Source organism: Cynocephalus volans, chromosome 11 (assembly GCF_027409185.1).
Source record: "Cynocephalus volans isolate mCynVol1 chromosome 11, mCynVol1.pri, whole genome shotgun sequence".
Taxonomy (NCBI): Eukaryota; Metazoa; Chordata; class Mammalia; order Dermoptera; family Cynocephalidae; genus Cynocephalus; species Cynocephalus volans.
This window is the reverse complement of record NC_084470.1, coordinates 81,004,101-81,022,253: the sequence shown is the minus strand read 5'-3', so window position 1 is coordinate 81,022,253 and position 18,153 is coordinate 81,004,101. Positions and strand designations below refer to the sequence as shown.

The 18,153-nt window shown below is 35.5% G+C and overlaps 1 protein-coding gene across 3 annotated transcripts in view; it reads right to left on the bottom strand.

Annotated features, from left to right (window-relative positions):
- The window catches only part of PPP4R2 (protein phosphatase 4 regulatory subunit 2), a 57,830-nt gene that overhangs the window by 17,462 nt on the left and 22,215 nt on the right, over nt 1-18,153 (bottom strand). The gene's annotated exons all lie outside the window — the stretch shown is intronic.

Sequence of the window (18,153 nt, the reverse complement as noted above, 5' to 3'; positions counted from 1 at the left end):
ACCCTATAAACTAGGGCAGCAGTTTTCAAATTGTGGTCCAAGAAGTCAAAGCTACTGTCATAAGAATAAGACTTGACTTTTTCACTGTGTTCACACATGCACTGATGGTACAAAGCAATGGTGGGTTAAAGGGATGGCAATTTAGCACAAATAAAAGCAGTAGCACCAAACTATACTACTAGAAGTAACAGTAGCAGTAACCACCTTCTGCACCACCACAAACTCATATTTTAAAAACATCTGTTTCACTTAGAGTATAATAAAGAAATATATTAGAGTGTAGCCTTATAACCCCAAGGTCTTAGGTTCAGATCCCTGTACATGCCAGCCACCAAAAAAAAAAAAAAAAAAAACCCAATACTAATTTCATTAAATCTCAACCCTTGAATACACATCTTGTTAATATTCTGTGTAACAAAATGAGAAATCTGCTACATATCAAAGTAGTATGGCGGTCTCAAGGAACAACATTTGAATACTGTTGTCAGCTGAACTTGCTATTTTTCACAGAACACAGTTTTTACCTGAAAGGACTGCCATACAAGTAACGCTTATTTAGACCAGAAAAATGTGGTAGACATTTTCTCGAAAATGAATAAAGTGAGCCCGTCATTTCAAGAGAAACAACTGACAATATCTGTTGCCAATGATAAAATGTGAACTTCTAAGCAAAAAACTAAGTCTGGAAAATTTTTATATTCTTCATTGTGAGCCTGGAAGGTTCCTGATACATTCCCAAGACATTCTGAAAGCAATCAGTGTTGACATAAAAGATATTATGTGACACCAAAAGCATGAGCAACAAAAGAAATAAATTGAACTACATCAAAATTAAAAACTTTTGTGCATCAAAGGACACTATCAAGAGAGTATAAAAAGGTAATCCACAGAATGGGAAAAAAATATTTGCAAATCTTATATCTGATAAGGAGTTAATATTCAGAATTTATAAAGAACTCCTACAACTCATCAACAAAAAAGACAACCCAATTATAAAATGGGCAAAGTACTCAAATAGATATTTCTCCAAAGAAGATATACAAATAGACAATAGGCACATGAAAAGATGCCAAACATCACTAGTCTTAGGAAAAAAACAGATCAAAACCACAATGACATACCACTTCACATCCATTAGGTTATTATCCAAAAAAAACAAAAACTGGTATTGGCTGGCAAGGATGTAGAGGAACTGGAACCCTTGTGCACTGCTGCTGGGAATGGTGTGGCCACTGTGGAATACTGGTATAATTTCTCAAAAAAAAAAAAAAATTACTGTATGATCTAACAATTCCATTTATGGAGAGATTCCCAAAAGAACTGAAAGCAGGGACTCAATCAGACATTTGCACATCAATGTTGAAAGCAGCATTATTTCACAACAGCCAAAAGGTAAAAACAAAATATGTCCATCAACAGATGAATGGATAAACAAAATGTGATACATACATACATACATACAAGGGAACATTACTCAGCCTTTAAAATAAATTCTGACATGCTACAACATGGATTTAACCTTGAAGACATTATGCAAAGTGAAATCAGCCAGACACAAAAGAACAAATATTGTACGATTCCACTCATATGTCATATCTAGAATAGTCAAATTCAGAAACAAAAAGTAGAACAGCAGTTGTCAGGGGCTGAGGGGAGTGAGGTGTGGGTAGTTACTGTCTAATGCGTACAGTTTCAGTTTGGGTAGATAAAAAAGTTCTGGAGATGGATGGTAGTATAATATTGTGAATGCACTTAATGCCAACGAATTGTACACTTAAAATGATAAAGTTTATGTTATGTACATTTTACCACAATAAAAAAAGTTTTAAAAATGGGCAAAAAACTTGAATAGGCATTTCTCCAAAGAATATATACATACAAATGGCCAATAAGCACATGAAAAGATGCTCCATATTATTATCCACTAGGGAAATGCAAACCAAAACCACAATGAGATACCAATATCACACCCACTGGGGGGATATAATCAAAAAGACAATAACAAGTGTTGGTGAGAATGTGGAGAAATTGGAAATCTCATACATTGCTGGTGGAAGTATAAAATGGTGTAGCTGCTGTGGAAAGTAGTTGAGCATTTCCTCAAAAGAATTAAACAAAGAGCTGACACATGAACCAACAATTCTATTAAAGTGAATTGAATTGTATGTAAATTTTATAAACATTATAAAAAATATTGGTGAGGATGATTATTAAAAACTATTTGCATGATCACTTTTTCCCTCCTTTTTATAGTCTATTTTGAGAAGGGGAATTTGAGATTTAACAAGCAGAAGCAGCACATTTATAATTTTTGATACGCCTAATATTAATTTCTGATTAACAATTAATTAATAAGTAATTGCCAATGGTTCTTAAAATTTATCTTTAAATTTTATGAAATTCCCCACATGCATTTCTAACTAACACTTAAACACACCAGGGAAGGTTATACCAAAATAGGAGTCTTACACTTTTCTTAAGAATTCTTTTTTTATAGTTTTAATAATCACCCACTAATTCATGTTTCATGAATTCAGATTTCCATATACAAGGGTTTTTGTTTTTTTTTTAACCCCATCTTTCCATTAACCACTTGACATGACATCTATGACATCAAAAAAAGGCACATTAATGGGAATAGCCAGACAAGAAATGTTGGACCCCAGGTAAGGGAAATCATGGTGAGCTCCAAAGACACTAAGTCCTGAGACAGGAATTAAGTCCCATACACTGACATGGATTATGTACACACTGTATTTTAACTTTCAAATCTATCAAGCAGAGCTACTCTAAATTAGATTTAAGAGATGCAATTCAAGTGATGCTAGTGCATACATGAACGGGGAGGGAGGTGAAGCCTCTATAAAGGGTAAAAGACACAGATTTTTGTTGGAACAGAACTATTTGATGAAAACAAAAACAGAAAACAGTTCCCTGAATATTACACAATTCAGGCACAAAAACAGGCCCAGAGCAAATCAACTAAAAATTTGACAACAAAAATAATTTTCTAAGGAACACACTCATTAGATGAATAGAAACTAGAAAAGACCAACCCCCCCCCTTGAAAAAAAATTCAGCCCTTAGTTTTCAGATGCTCATTAAACATAAGTACATTTTCAACTTAGAATCAATTTCTCCACATAAAATTCCCCTCGAAAAAAATACATACTCATAATTTAAATGTATTTTGCTGAAATTTAACTCAAGAATTTACTGAAATTCAATACCCATTAATTCAAGTAGCCTCACCTCCTTTCACTTCCTTTTGTTCTCTTTCCATTCCATTTTTTCACTTTTTGCAGTTTCTCCTCTAGGATGACAAAACAACTCATATCACTAATAAATATATCCCCCTGCTAAACTCCACACTGATCTCTTTTTTCTCCACAGAAACTCACAAACCCATACTAAAATTCTCTAAAGGTTTCCCTCAAAATTCTCTAAAGGTTAAAGTTATTTTTCAGAGTCTCAAGGAGAAAACCCATCTGTTCTGTTCCCACTTGGTTCTAAAACAATTTAGTAACCAACTGGTCACCACCTTCACTTGCTGCCTCCTACTGCCTTCACTTGCTGCTGTTCCAAATTCTATTAAGATTACTTACTCCATTCAGCCTAACTGCATTCCACACACAACTGTGAGGAAGCTACTACAGAGCCCTACTTCTACTAGCTACTCCAAGGGATAGCAAATATTGCATCATTTGTAAACTTAAAGGGGAATATGAGAAGAATGAATTGAATAAAAAGAAATTTAATGGGGTTGATCACTCAGGAAAGGTGACAGGCTTATAAAACAAAAAATTTGAATAGGCATTATAAAATATCCTTACAAACTTTAAAGTATCTTCAAAAGGCAGATACGTGAATCAGTGTCAGAGAACTCAGTCTTAATTATATGACTGAGACAAACAAAACAAGTAAACTTAAATACTGAATTAAGTGAGTCAATGATTGGCAAAAATAAGAACACACAATGAATTGTTTGTACAAAATCATAACATTTTTAAGAACTAATTTTAAGATACAAATTACTAACTCAGAAAACCTCTATAAGTGGAGCCCCAAATAAGAGAAGATTGTTTTTGCATTATCATACTACATATTATATTTTACTGATTAATTGAATATTAAAATAAATCAGTGGGACAGAACAGAGAGCAGACCCATATATGTATATATATGGAAACCTGGTATATGGGAAAGGACAGAGTAGTCAGTAAATAGTCTAAAAAATATCAGGACTACTCCAAAATTTTACTAGGGTTCAAAAATAAAGATAGCATCTGTTGTTGGGTTTTTTTTCCTTTTCTCATTATATGAATAATAGTCATTGCAAAAAATCACAAAACACAGAAACATACCAAAATGAAAATTATCCATAATCTACCTAGTCAGTGATCATCATTAAAGTACTAATGGTACATTTTTCATCAATCTATATTCTATTCCACTTTATTAAAATTTTACATCCTAGTTTGTATCCCCCTTTCCCCCAGTTTAGTCACTGCAGGTATATTCATAGGACAAATAGTCTTTGAAAGCAAGATTTAATTCCATCACACGTTTGTGCCATAATTAATTGAATAACTGCCATTTAAAAAAAAGATTTAGGTCACTTCCAGCTCATTACAATTACAAATAATTCTGTGGTTAACATACTAATAATAAACTTTGCAAGAATCTATCACTGTAAGATATATTTCTATGAGTGGAATTACTGAATCAAAAGTATGAAGTATATGTACATCAAGACTTTTGATTAGACCCTCAACCCCCCCCCAGATACAATGTACCACTTACTTTACAGAGCCATCAGTAGTGTACAGAAACACCTGTTTGAGTATTATAATCTTTCAAATATTCTGTCAATCTGACAGTAGAAAAATAATTTGCGCTTACTTCATTGCTAGTGAAATTGAGGGTTTTTTTAACCTATGTTTACTGGCTACAAAACATTTCTTTTGTGTGTTAATAGGTCCTTTGCAATCCCTCATCCTGGGGGTTCCTCAACTTTGGCACTACTAAGCCAGATAATTCTTTGTCATAGGGGGATGTCCTGTGTATTGTCAGATACTGAGCAGCCTCTACGTACTAGAAACGGGTAGCACAGCCACCCAACCATAGTTGTGACAATCACAGATGTCTCCAAACGTGGCCAAATGTTCCCTGAGACACAAAAATTGTCCCCAGCTAAGGATACAGCCCCATCCCCACCTATTTATTTAAGATTACTTGACTATTTCTTACTCTTCTGGTATTATGGAAAATTTAAATTACTAAGTGACACACAAGTATGAACATAACTTTTGGATTCTAATTTTGTACTGACTGCTTCAAGATAAAAATTGTTTCTGATATAATGAAGTAATGCTAAGTGACAAATATTTATAATTGTTCCTATTTTAAAATTATCCTTAAAATGCTACATATTTTCTTGCTCAGAAACATATCTGAAGATGGCACGGTACCTGCTGAAGCAATAAAGTTCTGACACAAATTCTAAAAGGAAAGTATTTGCCAATGAAATTGAATTTTTCAAATTAGAGTGCTAAATATCTAATGATGGTTGTACACATAAAGGATCCAATCAGATGGAAAAGAAAGCTTCCAAAGGTAACACAAACTTTCACATAGTAGCTCAGTGTAAACTTGGGTTCCTTTCTTGGCAACCTGTATATTCATGATAAGGATTCTAACATGCCTAAAATTAAAGTTACTATCCACTTCACCTCCCTCTCCACATCAATTAAAACAAAAAGAGATACAAGAAATAGTGTGTTCTGGTTAACCTGGCTTATGTTTAACTCTTAGCCTTGAGTCCTTACTGAAAATCTCTCTATAATCTATTAGCATACCAACATGAACCCTTTTCTTCCACATAAGCAGCTGAACAACCAAAGACTCAACTCAGACACAGCATGGCTCAGACTGAATGAAGACAGCCAACTGAAGGTATTGGGGTTTTTTAAACTAGCACTAGCTTAACGGCCATGGTGGATCTACTTTCCTCCCTGCTACTAGGGAGTCACTATTCTCACCATTTTTGCCACTGTTGCTACCACTTCCTCCACAATCCAGATGATATCAATTCCAACCTACCATCAACAGGATTGGTCCATTCCTTCATCCTGCGCTTGCCAGAACCTACTAGGTAAGCCCTGGGCCATTTTTTTCACTCTACCAACTCAGCCCATAACATCAAGGTCAACAGTACTTAAAAAGCTCTAAAGAAATATAAAACGTTGATCCCAGACTAACAAAATTACTTTGAAAAACAAGATATACAGATATTAAATAGAAAATAAGACATAATAAACTATTAATTGCCCAGATTATAGTGATTGTACAAAAGAATCTAGAGAAAGATCAATGAAGGTTTAGGGCCATCAAGGAAAGGCTTCAGGACAAAGTTGGAACTTTAAGGTGGACCTTAAAAAAGATAAGTATAGAAAAAGAAAGTGGAAAGGTACTGGACTTAAGTAAAAACTTGGAGAAGGTGCTTAATATAAGTAATAAATGAGTTTCTCAAAGTCAGCACTACTGACATTTTGGACCAGAGAATCCTGTTTTGTGGTGAGCTCTCTAGTGCACTGCAGCATATTTGCAACATCCACTTGATGTCAGCAGCACCTCCCACTCCAAGTGCTGACAACCATAAGTGTCTTTAGACTTTGCTAATGAACCATAGGGGGAACACTGCACCCAGTTGAGAACCCCTGTGACACACAATCCCTTTTGTCTAAGATCACACTGGTTCCTAAAATATAATGAGGCTGGGAAAATCAGAATTGCAAGATCAAAGCCTCACAAAAGGAGAAATAGCATGTACATATATATACATATTTTAAAAAAGGGAAAAAATTCAAAAATGCACAATTCATTTTAAAAATAAATAAATACTCATTAGCATTAAAATCTCTCTCATGAATCACTTCCAGTTGTGCAGAATAATGTGCTGTGGAGATCTGACCTAGAATTTTTTTCTTGGGCGTAGCCTTCTGTGTGTTAAGAAAGGTGGAAAGGAGAAAAAAATCCCCTTTTCACACAGACCCAGGGACCAACTCATATGGTATACAGAAAAGGAGACAATAACAGTACCATTTTTAATTGAAGGAGACTGGAATATACATATGTAAATGATTAAGGCTTTAAAATTTCTACTACTGAAATATAAAAAATGAGTTGGCACAGCCACAGGAGGTGCAAAATCACTGTACACTTTAGTACACAGGTTTCATCCCGGAGAATCTTGAGTTTGAAGGTGAGGCCCAAAGCATCTTTTAACAATGCTTACAACATTGGCTTTCAATATTCTGGTATTTGCCTATTTTGTGCTATTTTATATACAGATTATTTTCACTAGTGTTTTGAAGTATGCCCCAGAGTTACTGCTACATTAAAACTACCAATCGAATAAGTATATAATTATTTGGAAAGAGTTTTTCTATATCTCATACTCTCAAAAATAAGAACAATTTGTACTTTGGTCCAAGGACTATCTGAACATGTGGAAAATGAACATGTCAACACTACTAAGTGGATAACACTTCCTGTGAATCTCGGCATCTACATATGATGAAACTAAGATGAACTGGAAATGTCTTTTAAAAACAAAACTATAGTTTACTACAGTCCCAACTCTCCAAAAAAAGTTATTTAAAAAAAACTCACAATTATCTAACTGACCTAGGACTTTCGAAGTTGAAGAAACTGGAGGAAAATATGCCCAATTACTTTATTAAAATCTCCACATCCTGAGTGATTATAGTAATTTTTTTCAGTAGCTGAAACATTCTGCACACAAAAAACTACTGATTCAATGATGGCAACATTTGACACACTTTTTTAAAAGAAGCTGCACTGTTCAAGATAGAAAAAAAGGAAAAACGTAATAAGAAAGTAGTATGAGAAGTCCAAAGTCTAAAATGAGCAGAGTTTAAAAAAGAAAAATTTTTTTTTAAACCATAGAAAACAGAGAAGAAATCAGCAATAATTTTAAGTCAAAAACATTTCCCAAAATGGAAAATAACAAGCACTGGTGAGGATGCAGAGAAACTGGTACCCTTGTGCACTGCTGATGGGAATGTATGGTGCAGTCACTGTAGAAAACAGTTCTTCAAGAAACTGAACATAAGGGCCGGCCTGTGGCTCACTTGGGAGAGTGTGGTACTGATAACACCAAGGCCACGGGTTCGGATCGGTTAGCTCACTTGGGAGACGTGGTACTGACATCACCAAGTGAAGGGTTAAGATCCCCTTACCGGTCATCTCTTAAAAAACAAAAGAAGTTGAACACAGAATTACCATACAATCCTGCAATTTCACTTCTAGGTGTATACCCAAAAGAAGTGAAAGCAAAAGAAGAGAAAAGCAGGGACTCAGACACTTACACACCAACATTCACAGCAGCATTATTCTCAATTGTCAAAAGGTAAAAACAACCCTAATGTCCATCAATGGATGGATGAACCACGAAAACATGAGAACTGAAATAAGCTGGACACACACACAAAAATATTATTATATGATTCCATTTATATGAGGTACCTAGTATCGATCAAATTCAGCAACCCAGAAAGTAGATAGGAACTGGGAGAAGGAACAAAGGAAAGTTACTGTTTAAAGGGTACAGAATTTCTGTTTGGGATGATAAAAAAAAAAGTTCTAGAAGTGGGTAGTGATGATGGTTGCACAACACTATAAATGTACTTAATGCCACTGTATCATATGCATTAAAGTGGTAAATTTTATGTATGTTTGACCACAATAAGTAAATAGAGGCTGGCTAGTTAGCTCACTTGATTAGAGTGCAGCCCTATAACACCAAGGTCATGGGTTAGGATCCCAATACTGGCAAGCTACCAAAAAAAAAAAAAAAAAAGGAAAAACAAAAAATAGATAAATATTCCCAGAATTAAAGGATACTAGTCTTCAAACTGAGAGAGCTCATAAGGGTTGCTGAGAGTGGCCAATAAAAGGGTTGGCAAACAGACCCAATGCATGGCACATCATAGTAAAACTGCATAATTCTGGAATCAAAGAGAAAATCCTACAAAATTCCATGGACACAAAACAGGCAATATACAAAGAGGGCTTCAGACTTATTAACAACTGTCATGAGAAATCAATGAGAAAATGCTTCGGAATTTGAAGAGACCAATTATTTTCAACCTTGAACTATATACCCAAACTGTACATTAAGTAAATGGATAAAATAAACACATCAGGGACTGAAGGTACAAAATGTACTTGCTATTTTTCTCTCATTCCACCAAAACAATGAAGTAAACCAAGAAACAGCATGACATGGTATCTAGAAAACTAAGGATCCAACACAATAATGTGAAATCCAGAATGATGATGATTTCCATCTTCATCATAAGAAGGCAGGTCTAGAGAGCAACCAGTCCAGAATGGAGCTGTCAAGAAAGCTCCACAGAGATTTTTTAAAACATTAAATTGATAGAAGACCTAATGTATCTCAACATACTGCAATGACACATAAACAACAAAAATTTGGCATTTAATCGGTAATAAGTATGTGGAAAATTAAATGAAAAGACAGCATTCACAGAGACAGTATATATATCAAATGTTGACCAGAACAAAATTTCAATATAATTATACTTGGGAAATTGGGCAATGGAAGTGGGAAGTATATATGTGTGAAGTGAGAAGGAGCAGGTAAAAGAAATTAAATCTTCACTTTCAGCAATTAACTCCAAAGAAATTAAGGAAAAAAATAACGTTGTAAGACTGTACCTGGGCTGGCCAGTTAGCTCAGTTGGTTAGAACATGGTGTTATAACACCAAGGTTGAGGGTTCAGATGCCCATACAAAAAAAACTAGACCTTAGAAAGGTAAACATGAAAAGAAACAACTAAATGATTTTAAAGTGTTTCCGGAGAGTAGCAAATAAAAGAAAACACAGAGCAGGAGACTTTTTTGTGACATTTGTTGTATTAATGAACTCACTAAACCATGTCCATGTAACTGATAAAAGGAAAAACTAAATGATAAAAAAATCTATTTAAAGAGTCAGGTGGACTTAGATCCCCATGCCAACCAGCCACCCCAAAAACAAACAAAAAAAAAGAGTCAGGCAGTGCTCTGCAGTCCGGAAATGTGGCTGGGTTCAAATCTCTGTTAAGCCACTTTTTCATTTGCATGGCCTAAGGCAGGTAATTCTAGCCTCTGCTTCCCCCATCTGTAAAATGGGGATAATAGCACAGTTGTCACTCAGTATCCATAAGGGATTGGTTCCAGGATGTCCTGAGGATACCAAAAACCAAGAATGCTCATGTCCCTAATGTAAAATGGCATAGTATTTCCATGTAACCTATGCACATATTCCAATATACTTTAATTATATCTAGATTACTTATAATAACTAATACAATGTAAATGCCATGTAAACAGTTGTTATACTATTTAGGAAATAAAAAGAAAAAAGTTCATACATTTTCAGTAAAGACAATATTTTTGATCCACTGTTGGTTGAATCCATGGATGCACAGCCCATGGATACCGAGAGCCGACTGCATTTACAGCTGACCCTTGTACAACACAGGTTTGAAATACATGGGTCTACTGACACACAAATTCTGTTTCTGATAAATAAACATACAGTACTGTAAATGTATTTTCTCTTCCTTATGATTTTCTTAATAACATTTTCTTTTCTCTACTTTTAAGACTACAGTATAAAATACGTGTAACATACAAAATTCATGTTGATTGTTTATGTTTATCGGTAAAGCTTCCAGTCAACAGTAGGCTATTAGCAGTAAAGTTTTGGGGAATCAAAAGTTACACATGGATTTTCAATTGCAGTGGGGGTGGTGTCAACACCCTTAAGCCCCACGCTAATGAAGGGTCAACTGTACTTTTATTGCTGTGAGGATTAACATTGATGTAAACAGAGTGCTTATTAGCAAAGTGGCTGACACCTACTAATAAGCACTCAGTGGTTGATTTTCCCCAAGAAACTCAGGATGGGGAGAACATCTGAGTAATATAATAGAGATATGCAAAGAGCTTTAGGGATGAAGGCAGTGTTGTGGGATGGCATTAGTAAGGACCAGAACAGTGAGAAAGACCTCTCTTAGACCATAAGATGCTTGAGCTTATACTGTACAGTCACATAACAGATAACAATTGAGGCAGTCTCTCTGGCCTTGAGATACTTCCAGAGGCACTTTAAATATTCCCTTTTATTAGAGGAGAAAATTCTCTACCCAATATTGCTTCTTCAGCCATTCACAAAACTGCCTATTTGCCTTTTTTAAAAAATAAAATATTTCAACTATCTGAAAATAGAGAACACAAAAAAACACCTAGACATCACTTAACATTGTCAAATCTTAGCTAATTATATTCCTTACAGTTCTTGATGAACTAGAAGACATTTACATATATTACACTTACTCCAAAAGATTCTCTGACTCCACCAGGATTTCCAATTTATTGATCCTACCACTTTTCACTGTCTCTCAGCCCTTTGATATCCTCTATCCCATCATTACCCAGCTTCAGTTATAATAATTATAATCACTCCCTCGTATACAATTGATTCTCTAGCCTCTCTCTGGCTTCACTGTACATTTAAAAAAAAAAAATCAACTTCACTGGTTAAATGCAATTCCCATCAAATCTGTGCCTATACACACATGAGGATGAAAATAAGGTTACAGAAAAATGCACAACCATGCTGGCTTGTCTCATGTACACTATTAATGCTGCCAGACAATATTACACTTCCCTGGGCTATTCACTCTCAGACTCTTCCAGTTAACAATCTCATATCTTCTCTCTCCTCAACCCTTCACTGAGTTCTCCCTCACTCTCACCTTCAATGACCTTGGTTCATAAAACTGAAGCAACAGTGTATTTCTGGAGTCCCACCACAGTTACCTACTTACTAGCATGTACATGTACACACCTGAACTCCCACCTGTTATCACAGATGAACTATCCATGCTGTCATCTATTTACATACCAGATTCTCCATGTTTACCTACTCAAGGACATCGCTTCAGCAATTCCCCCTTTCCCCATCAACTACAGTTACATCAACTTTTTACTCAGTAATAGAGCATTCCCACAAACATAAATATGCTGACATTTCCTCTCATCTTAAAAAATTTTCTGGGCCGGCCCGTGGCTCACTCGGTAGAGTGCGGTGCTGATAACACCAAGGCCCCGGGTTCGGATCCCATATACGGATGGCCGGTTCGCTCACTGGCTGAGCGTGGTGCTGACAACACCAAGTCAAGGGTTAAGATCCCCTTACCGGTCATCTTTAAAAAAAAAAAAAAAAAAAAATTTTTCTTTACTCCTTATCCTCCTAATTCCCACCATCATTTATTTGCTGTTCTTTGCTGTGGAGTATACTATAAAGCAAATATATTTCACAGGGCCTAGTTTCTAGTAGTTTCAGGTTTAGCCTAACTTCTTAAAAGTACATATAAAATGTTGACCTTGCAAGACAGGAAATTTTCACCAGGCTATATAGTCTCTGTTGTAAGATAAAGAATTGTAGCATGGCAAGGCTGCTGGCTCAAGGACAGACAAGTTACTAATTAACATGTAAAGATACTGAGAAACTGCTGTAGGGAAATAGAATGTTTGCTAAGATCAAGCTTTTGTTGGTGTATCAACTTAATCTTTTGCAAACTGCATATGGAATGTCACTTTGCTTGTTACCAGCCTCTATTGTTAAACTATTACCCTACCAATGTTCTTTTTCTGTAACTTTCTGGTCTGGAAAATAAATGTGGGGAGAGAACCCCAATTCATGGTCAATTTCCCAAAGAACCCTCACTCTTGAGGGTTCAGGGAAATTAACCCCTTCAGGGCTTCTCACTGCTCAGAAGAAATGGGCTTTGAGTAATTCTTTTGCTACTCATCACCCAGGGGAAGAGGGGTGATAAATCCATGGGAAGCAAAACAACTTTGCAATAAAATTATTTGAATGGGTTGTCTCCCTCCCATTATCTCTCAAAAACACTCCAATCAAGCTTTCAGCCCCACCTCTAAACCTAATCTGCTCTTATCAAGGTCACCAATGATCTCCATATTGCTAAACCCAATAGTCAATTCTCATACCTCATCTTAACTGGCCTATCAGGAGTATTTCACACAGGGGGCTGGCTAGCTAGCTCACTCAGTAGAGCATGGTACTGACAACACCAAGGTCAAGGGTTTAGATCCCCACACTGTCCAGCTGCCAAAAAAATAAAAAATAAAAAAACTCACACAATTACTCCCCCTTAATAATGTTCCTGGGTTTTCTTTCATCTCACTGATCTTCCCTGCTCATTTTTTTTCTGGTTTCCCAAACTGCTTAATGCTGGAGCACTGAGCAGCTCAGCCTATCACTTCCCTATCTACACGTTGTGTTCTCACCCACTCTGGAGATTTTTAGTACTATCTACATGACAGTTATATCTCCTGATCCCAGACTCATCCATTCAACAATCTACTCCACACCTCCACTTGGCCAACAACATTGTGCATGTCCAAAACTAAACTTCTGATCTTTCCTACAAATTATTCCTCCCACAGCCTTTCCCCCTCTCAGATGTGATGAAATTCCATCCTCTTAGCTGCTTAGGCAAACTCCTGAGTCACTACTGACTCCTTTCTTTCTCTCCCACACCATACCCTGTCAGGAAATCCTGTCAGTTGTTCCTTCAAAATACAAAAAGAATGTGAATACCTCCTGCTTTCACCTAATCCAAACCACTATCACCTCTTAACCTGATTTCAATAACCCCTGCTTCTAGCTTACTTTACCTAAAACATTTTCAGCACAGCCATGCATAGAACAATTTTAACACTTCAGTCTGCTAATGTCACTTCTCTGCTCAAAACTCTGCACTGGCTCCAGATTTGACTAAGAGTGAAGGCCAAAGTCCTTACAATGGTCCATAGTGATCTGCTCTTCATTCCCTCTTCCTCCTCCCCTCCTTGGTCAGTCTACTCCAGCCACAGTGGCCTCCTTGTTAGTATGTAAAAAGGCTGGACACACTCTATTTAAAAGCCTTTGCACTGCAAGATTCCTCTGCCTGGAATGTTGTTCTATATACTGCATGGCTAACTCCCTTCAAAAGTCGCCCTCAAAATGAGCCTTACCCTGACCATCTTATATAAAATTCCAACTACTTCTCCACACTTAACTCTTATTCTCCTTTCCCTTTTACTTATTTTTGCATTGCCCTTACAATCTAGTAACATAATATAAGTTGAACACCCCTAATCCAAAAATTCAAAATCTAAAATGCTCCAAAAATTCCAAAACTTTTTGAGTACCAACATGAAGCTCAAGGGAAATGCTCATTAAAGCATTTCAGATTTTGAATTTTTGGGTTAGAGATGCTCAACCATATACATTCTGCGAATATTCCAAAATCCAAAAAAAGAAAATCCAAAATCCAGAAGACTTCTGGTCCCAAGATTTTGGATAAGGGATACTCAACCTGTATATATTTTATTTATTATATTTACTGTCTGCCCACATATTTGTTTACAATATATGTATCACAAGTACCAAGAATAGTGTCTGGCATATAACAGGTGCTCAATAATTATTTGTGAATGAATAAATACCCTAAAGCCTACTTTTCAGGAGTAATGTTCACAACACACCTACAGTGTTAAAAAAGAATGCCACTTTCTAAGCAGATTTTGGAAGTATTTGTGCAAATGCCTTAGCAATTAATAGGAGAACAGATTCATATTTGAACTACAACACATAATAATAGGAAGCACATAACCACAAATGCCATAGTTCTAAGCACTTTGGACATATTAAATCAATCCTCAAAACAACTCTGAGTTAGGTAGTACTGTTTCCCCCCATCTTATTATCAATGAGGCAACTTAGAAACAGACTAATGATTTGTCCATAAATGCACAGCTAGTAAGTGGCAGAGCAGGATTTCAACTCAGGCATTCTGGCTTCAGAATCCATATTCTTAGTACATCATGACTTCTAGTCATAGCAAAAATATACTCAAGAAAAAATGTTAATACAAATGTGCATCCATATGTATGCTACTTTGTGACAGGAAAAGGGATATGAAAAAGAGTCTAGTTAACTTCAGGAAGCCCACAATCTAAAAAAAAGATAATAGCATAGCAAAATTCATATATGATGGAAGTAATCATTAAGTACTATAAGTGGGCTAAGTCACATCTAACCTAAGGTTTCAAGGGAAGTTTTATAGAAGAGATGACCCTAAGCATGTATTTTAAAAGGTCTCTGTTCCAGGGAGAGGGAACAATATGCACAAAATCAATGAGATGAAAAAGCATGCTCTACCAGAGAGAACTGGGTAGTTAGGAGAACAGAAAAACATAGGGAACAAAAGGCTGAATAACAAGTTAAGCAGAGACAAAATCACCTATGCCTTAAACTTCATAAGGACATTTAGGTTTAATTTGAGTGAGGGGGAAGTTGCATGAAGATTTTAATCATGGGAATAAAATAATATTTACATCGTAGCATGACTACTATTAATAGCATAGATTAGACAAATTAGAAAGGGCAAGCAAAACTGCAATTAGGAAAACCATTTAGAAAACCTATACAGAACCTAGGCAGGATGAGAATGAATAGATAATGTCTACAGAACCATAACCAAATATTGTCCATAAAGCTTCATGCCCATTCCCACTAACCCTGCCCTGCTGCCAGTTCTCATTTCTTCTACCTTAAATACCATAATAGCCTCTTGAGTGATTTCCTTAACTCCCCTGAATTAAGGCTCATTTTCCCTAGAGCAAAGCTCTGACTTACCCTTCCCCTGCTCAAAAGCCTTCAATAACTTTTAAGATCTTTCTAAACACAAAAGTCAATGTTATTAGCAAGATGCTTTCTTATCTATCCTAAATCTACCTCCACAGCCCCAGGCTCTTCCTAACTATCCCTTGCTCACTGTTTCCTCTGCCCACAATGAGTTGAAATGTCTCCTTGTATCATGAAACCATCACTAATTCTCCTTGCCAAAAATCAACTTCTTACTTTACTGTTCCCAAAGCACTTTATTATTGTCCTAAACAATAATCACTAGTTTTGTGTGTTTTTTCCTTATAAGATCAGGTTCCATGAGGATTCCATGTTGATTCCAGAATCATCCACCACAATCTTTTTGAAGTGAACTATCTTTGTCATGAAAACACTTTTATACTAATTTAGCAGAAGCTACAGCCTCAAGAAATATAAGCAATTCAGAGATCCCGGTAAGAACAATGAATGCCTACAATATTAGAACAGGGGTTAGTGCTTAATTTACCTAGATCCTTAAAGGTCAGGAGGCAATTTCTCACTGACATACAAGTCATGGTTATAACTATCACAGTTTTGAGACAACAAATTTGATACTCTTTATCTGTATGATGAAATGGGGGTACTGTATATGCATATATGCTGATTACAGCACATAGCAATTGACTGGCTCCCCTGTTCATGGTTCCCACTTTGCTCTAAAGGTATCTAACACACAGTGAACGGCCTTCAGTAGCTAGCTGCTTCCCACTCACCCTCCTCCCAAAAGCAGATTATTGCTGGGGAAGGCCAACTGGACAATGGCCCTAGAAATGTGAAATATGGAGAGATTCAGAGATTGAAAGTCACTGGTTCCAGGTAAGAAAAACATCTCTTTTGGACTTTCAAATTACAATTTAAAAGTTTATTTCTTATATTTTAATATTTAAATGCTATAAGAATAGTAAGTTAATTCAAGTCTGAGTGGACAGTAAAATGAGCCATTTAAACATCCAGTCTAGCAGACTACCAAATACATAAAAGTCCACCAAGGCAGTTGGACAATTTGGGTTTTAGTTCTCTGCATGTAACCCTTCAGAATGTACAAGGTCCTCTATGTTGTTATATACACTGACAATCTCCTGAAGACAGCTCACTGCCAATGAAGTAACTTTATTGTTATCTTCCTTCTTTGTTATAACTTTCCTCCTTGATTATATTTTGGTGAATTTTATATTTTTCCAACGTAAGTATCCTAGGTCTTCAAAATATCTGAATTATCCTGCATCAAACCCCAAAACTTGATTTTCCTGCGCTAGAAATTAGGTCCAAATTCATAAATGTATGTATTTAGAAATTTCAAACTTTCTAATCTGAAGAAGGTTGCTCTATAAAGCTTTTTACTTTTTAATATAAGCTTTTTCCTTTTAAAATTATAAAAAATTGCTTAAAGTAAGTGAAACTACAAACTGAGAAAATTAAGCTACTAATAGTGAAACTTTGTAATTCAGAAATAAAAATATCCAAACTGAATACCAAAAATCAACATTGATCTAAAATTATACTTCTGAGGGGCTACTGGCATTTCTTTTTCAAATATATTATACCTCAAAAATCTAGATTTAATTCCTTAAAATACAAAGCTTTGCTCAAGTATATTTTAGTTTTTCCTGGTGACTTTTTTTTTTTTAAAGCAACTTAGCAAATGTCCACTTCCATTTTTTATTTTACTGAGTGCACGTAATTAAGTACATATTCAAAATTAATATGCTATATTACTCTGGGGAACAGAAGTGGAGGAACTGTCACATCTTTTATGAACTACTACTGTATTGTTCAAATTGTTTTAGATAAAGTATCCTACTTTTAAAATAAAAATAAATTTTAAATATCCAGCCACATTTGTAATACTCTATGCTTCATATCAATACCAAACTCAATAATTTAAAAAATGAGCACATTTAGCAAACGTCATTCCATTAATGATAAAGTTTCTGTATTGTTCAGTTATAAGTTTTAAAAAAGCAAAATCTTACATCAAAAATTAAGAAATATAATTTATCTACAAATCCTCATATTGACCTAACTTTTGAAAGAATACCAACCAAATATAAAAGCCATTACTTAAATCAATCTACTACGTTGAATGCTCACAAATCTTTCAAGAGTGCATGACTCTTCAAAGCTGCTCATTCTAGTTACACAATACATTTAAGTATGTGCTTCTCCTAAACCTAAAAAGACCTATTAATACTGTATTCATTAAATCTAAGTCAGCATGAACAGTGCATTACTTTAAGAAAAAACTGCTGTCACTTGTAATTCTGGGACACTACTGATGTTTGAAAGATTTTTCCAATTTCAGAGATATTAAAATGTGG